The 6,000-nt window shown below is 29.9% G+C and overlaps 1 protein-coding gene across 1 annotated transcript in view; it reads right to left on the minus strand.

The window, feature by feature from the left end:
- LOC124535633 (interference hedgehog-like) overlaps nt 1-3,237 on the minus strand; it is a 52,982-nt gene extending 49,745 nt beyond the window's left edge. The window contains exon 1 of the mRNA XM_047111908.1: nt 3,042-3,237. The gene's annotated coding sequence lies outside the window, so the exon portion shown is untranslated. The remainder of the gene's footprint in view (nt 1-3,041) is intronic.
- Between the last annotated feature and the right edge of the window lie 2,763 nt (nt 3,238-6,000).

Genomic DNA, 6,000 nt, shown 5'->3' on the forward strand with positions numbered 1-6,000 from the left:
TGCTGATTTCATCTTTAATTATTTCAGTTACCCGAATAAATTAAAACGTTAACAATTGTCTTGGAATTACTCTTTTCGAAATAATTTGTAATTTAAATTTTGTGTAAAATGAACGATTATTCCGTTGTAGGTAACTTAATCATATTAAATTTAACGAATTTAAAAATAGAACATCTATATAAAACAAATTCATTACGATGGTATCATATGAGAAGTTTGAAACGTATCATATTAAAAACTTACGATATTTTGATCTCTCAAATCACTTTTTTGAGCTATAAAAAATGTTTTAAAATAGCTTTAGTCTATTTGATATGAAACATGAATATCGCGGTATAAATATAGATACGAAATAGTGTATCTATAATACAGCAGTGTCGAATGAATCAATAAAAAATGTATTTGCCATACATTGCTTGTTTACGTTGAAGTTGACTGGGTATTCAAAAATGATTTTTAATAAAGACATTATTAAAATGTCTGTCTTCCCTATGAGAAGTGAAAAAAAACAACGAATAAACTTGAAGGTATTTGACACTAAATGAATCTGAATTATCGCTAAAGATTTTATAATGCACAAAAATAACTACGAAAATAAAATATCATAAGTCTCAACACAAAAGTTTCGGTCAATATTTTTTTCTTTTCCTTACAGCTTGCATCATCAATTTTGAATATAGTCTCATTATTATTGCAATTTTTTCCATGGAAGAGGTCTATGTCTCACAAATCACGTAGGCATCTTCTTATCAACATTTAATATGTTATAAATAATCTTAGTGTACATAACAGATCACAAACTTAAGCACTTCGCTATTATTAACAAAACAATTAAGAAAAACCCGCATATTTATATTTAGAAAAAAAAAACATTTTGGCTTTCACATCCTTACCGATATAAAAATACTATAAAGACGTTGTGAGCCCTTGATTATATTATTATATGAGGATAGGATTTTTTCCACAATTCCACGCAGTTTTGTGATAAAAAGTCAATTTTCTCTCAACAAATTCTTCGGTTTTATGACCAAAATTTCTATGTTTTAAAATGCGGTCGGTGAAATATTAAAACTGAGGTCAACATTATTACTACATCTAGATCGGCTAACGCTTCTTTCAATGCATCGTTTATGGACGAATGAAATCAGTCGATATCGACTTACATATTTCTGATCCAGCCGGCAACAAATAAGCTGGAATGTTGTGTATGAATACTTTCATTTAGAATTTTACATTTCCAATTTTGGGATGTAACAGAACATTTCGCACGATATTCCATTGTTTGTTAACCACGAATGTTTTGAATGATCAGTCAAATTAAGTCACACAACTCTCGACAATGTTTACCAAACAATAGAGTCCATAACTGAGAGCAGGTATTAGCGGAACTGAAATGTTTACTGTATACTTGTTTCGTAATTTATCGCCTGGACGCGTTCCGAAAATGTTTGGAAAACAAAGAATAGCCGGATGCTTTCAGCGTTTTGTTCAATATTATATGTTTATTTACTAAATTGAGAAGCAATAACTTTGAATTTTTTTTATTATATACGGTGATATACGTGTACACTCAAAACTCGTACTTCTTTCAATCGTATTTAATTCCAAAATTATTTTAAAATATCGAATATACCGAATTGAAATCACGGTCCATTCGCGAACGTTGTAAGGTCACTCGCGCATAAGATAACAATGCGTCTTTAATATGCTATTCCGAAGTTGACATATTATTCCACTTTGTATGACGAACATAATGTCTGACTAAAATACATTAAATTTAACCTTTAATAAAATCCAAATCTAACATTGTGATACGACCATTTAAAGGCTACTGTATCTCGTTTGTTTATTTTAACACACATACGAGATGAGTTTTTTTGAGTAGGAATTTTTATTAAATTGACTCAATTTAAACACCAATACAAAACTATTCGTTGAAGTTTATGTCGCGCTTAAACTTTCAAACGCTATTGCAGCTATTACTTTGTAATACAATACAAACTGTATTATGTCACGGCAATGTTTTGTGTACAAAGATGTTATGCTTGAACTTGACACAGCGTATGTAAATGTGTAACTTTGCTGCTAAGGAAATTCTCGGTCGTTTTCACATTGAGTGTCTGCACACAATTTATCAAATAGAACTTTTTTTTCTTATTTCACTCAGAAAATACACGCACATTAATAATTCATGAGCTCTTTTTGGAACGATCATTTAGATATCTCGTGAGTCGCGAGTTTTTTTTTAATATTTTTATTTGTATAACAATATCATGATTTAAGTAAGATTTTCATTATATAGTTGGCTATATATATTATAGGATTGGCTCTAAATTAGACAGAGATTTTATCAGTTTAATTGAAACTTTTTAAATACTCACTATCACTATAAATAAATATCTACTACAGATTGTATGATCAAAATGTTTTCATCAAAACATCACAAATATTTTAATCCTATATTTTCGTTATTTAAAGTGAACTAAAAGCTCCGTATAAATGAAGTTTTTTTTTTTATAAACCCTGTATGATTTTAGATAAATCCTAGGTTTTAAACCTATGACAATTCTAAATCGAAATATTAAAAGTTAAAATTAATATTAAAAAAATATAACATATTTACTAAATAAATAATGTTAATTAGGTTTGCTGATGCACGATTGAAATATTTGTACAATACTTATATTAGAACTTGTTATAGATCATTTTTAGTTTTGAAAAAAAATAAACAAAATAATCTTAATGCTTTCAACATTTTTAAATGATAAGTATGAATCAATAAAAAAATGAATAATCTTCTGTGATAAAAAGTTCATTGTATCGATTGCTTTTATATTAATAAGGTTAACGTCTCAACTGAAATTTAACCCTATTCGTGACCTGATGGCAGTCTGTTGTTACAAAACAATCGATTATCGGTGTAATTGTATTGATTCAGTAGTTTCGGGCCCACGAGCAAGGTGCGCCTGAGACGAACACGGTGCACTGCATTCTTCCAAGAGGGACGGAAGGGATTCGGTTGCATTCTTACTTATTCTTACCGCTTTTACTGGAAAAATCCACTAAAATGACAAAATCCACTTAACACATATTTTTTTTAGTCCTCTTCGTACTATTTTCAAACACACACGAAATATTCTCTTTTGTTTTACATCACTACCGAAAAAAATTGGTACATGACTGACAAAACACACAAGCGAATGACTGGGGTATAACAAGTAAACTGGATTCATTTGACTTGTCCGTCCGACGCGGAATGCTATTGTTGTATCTCTTTCCCTCTTAAGCCGGGAACGATTTTGTCTCGCTCGTTTAGAGAAAGGCGCCAATGCTCGGGCGCCGACTTCTTCCTCCGGGATGGTATTCAACAAAACAAAAGCTCTATTGAAACAAGTTACTGGTAATGGAGCTTGTGGCCTCAGGTGGCTGTCAAGAAAACATGATTTTTAAGTCTGTAACAAACGAGTATATCATAAGCGTATTTAATAATATACAATTTACAAATGCTATAACAATTCAACTTGATTTTTCTAACGAATTAGATACACAAATCATCAGTGAATTATTTAATTTCATTTATTTTTTTAAATAAGCATAATTCATTATATTTAATACTTTCGTCTAAAGTGGCACTGACAATGGCCTATTTGATTAGGATTTCGGGAGCATACTTTCCAAGATAATTTAAATTTATATACCTATGTATCTAATCACGTTACAAAAACATACACAATATTATTTTAATATTACATTCTTTGAAACATTCAAGTAACTTTTTAATATTACATAAGCCAGTTATTCTCTTAATACTTTAAATTTGGCGGTTAATGTGTTTTTGAAATAAATAGATAATAATCGTATAAACATTTATCGTATAACTTTAATATTAATGCGTTTATTAAAAGCTGCGTTTTATTATCTGCATATTCATATCAACTAATCGACTCAATGAAAAATATAACAAAAACCACCTGTAAACGTAATCATCGTTTCACTGTAATAAAAGTCAGCATTTATTTTATGGCTGCGTAGGAGCATATCTGATCCTCGTATATCTATAAAAAAAAACAATTAAAAATAGTGGATGTCTAGATACGTTACGAATGAACGTTCTTAAAGAATATAATAATCTGTTTGTTTCACTCTATAAAATACACCTGTTTCTAGTTTAATGGCTATTATTTGGATTATTGAATAGATGTCACTTTTAAATGATGGAGAATGATCAATCAAAAATATACTTTACTTTATACATATGTCTGCAACATTAATCCACAGTAATGAATGTGAAAAATAAAATGGTACACAGAACTGACTTTCCAGCAATTATAATTTATGTTAATTAAGAAATAGAGTTACGATAAAATAATATATATAAATAAACATATAGTAAATAACTTACATTTATACTACCTACTAGTATAAATGCGAAAGTCACTATATTTGTCTACCTGTGTGTTTGTTGCCCTTTACTACCGAAAACCGAATTTTACAGATATTGATGAAGGGCAGAGGCTACCTTTTACAGCTAACGATCAACACCTGCAAAGCGAGCGAAGTCGCAGGGAACAAATAATACTGAATATACATTGAAGGCATTCTGACATACAACGTATAGGCTAAACTATAAGATTTAAATCTTAACATTTGTGGAAGACGATATTTTATAATTTAGAGAGCCTGAAATAAAGGTTCTGTCCTTAAAAGATGCAAGGGATCTTCAACATCATTCAATCGTTCCATTAAAAATGACAATCTTTATAACAAACTAAGACAAATCCAATATCCATCTATAAGTCGGGAGACAACTTAGCGAACAATATAAAAATACCTAATTTCTATCTAGAAATTTATTGCATAATTATAAGAATGCCTATTTTTTTTAACAATCAGTATAATATAATTTCGCCATTTAATGACAAATCCGTATTAAAATTGTAATAAATAAATGAAAATAGCTACAATAACTACAATAGATGTGTAATCTTCGTTTTAAAACGCACGGTGCAATAATCTTCATCAGACGTCAACTTCCGACGTCATTTTTCTGTTGTGCATTGCATTGTAACACATCATTTCTGGATCTATTATTTTTTATCATATGAGATTTATCACAGAATCTCACAGGCATTCCACCTAGCAAAAAATGAACGGAAACATTAATGTTCAGACTAAGACCTGTATTATTATCACACTAAATCACTAGTCGCTTATATCTCTTTATACGTACTCTATATACGTATTTATTATTACTAAAGGGCATCCGGCATTGAATAAACGTAGCCTTTTAGCGTACTGTTAAATATCTCGATAGTAAAGAAATATTAAGATTGTCAAATCTGGGCCGGATAATCCGTTAAACAATGTACGCACCTACCTATCTACCTTGGACCCTGCATGAATTTGGGACTTAGGAATATTAAACCGTTAAAAAAAGGAAGTTTTTGAAGGTTATTACTTGAATTTTTTTACTTTTTTTTAACGAAATTGTTGAAACGAATTATTATTCTTAGTTAAATAAAGTATATTTTAATTATATCAAAAGCACACCGAATTATTTACAAAATTTCGTTATAGTAGAAAAATGTATTTTAAGACGGCAGAAAAGGGCTGAGTCAGGAGTAGTGCATTGCTTGGGGCCCAACATGGTTAATACGGCCCTGCTTCGAATAGATAGTTAGTACTTTTATTAACTACTTAGGTATATATAAATTCAGTACCATCCCAAATTTCATATGATTTGCTTTTAACTCAGCTCTATTGAAAACTACTAAGAGTTAATGATTATCTTTATTAGTAATACAACACTATTACACTTCACTACTTCTTTCCACTTTCACTTTTCTTCCAAAATTCCGAAAACAGTTTCGTCGAAGTTCAAAACGCCATGTTGTCGTAAATCCATAGTGAATATCATAGATTAACCAAGTTCTCGACCAATAATATCGCGGGAATCTGTTGTCTTGTTGTTACTTACTCCTCTTGTCATTGGAAAAGATT

The sequence above is a fragment of the Vanessa cardui genome, chromosome 15 (genome assembly GCF_905220365.1).
Source record: "Vanessa cardui chromosome 15, ilVanCard2.1, whole genome shotgun sequence".
In the NCBI taxonomy this organism is placed as follows: Eukaryota; Metazoa; Arthropoda; class Insecta; order Lepidoptera; family Nymphalidae; genus Vanessa; species Vanessa cardui.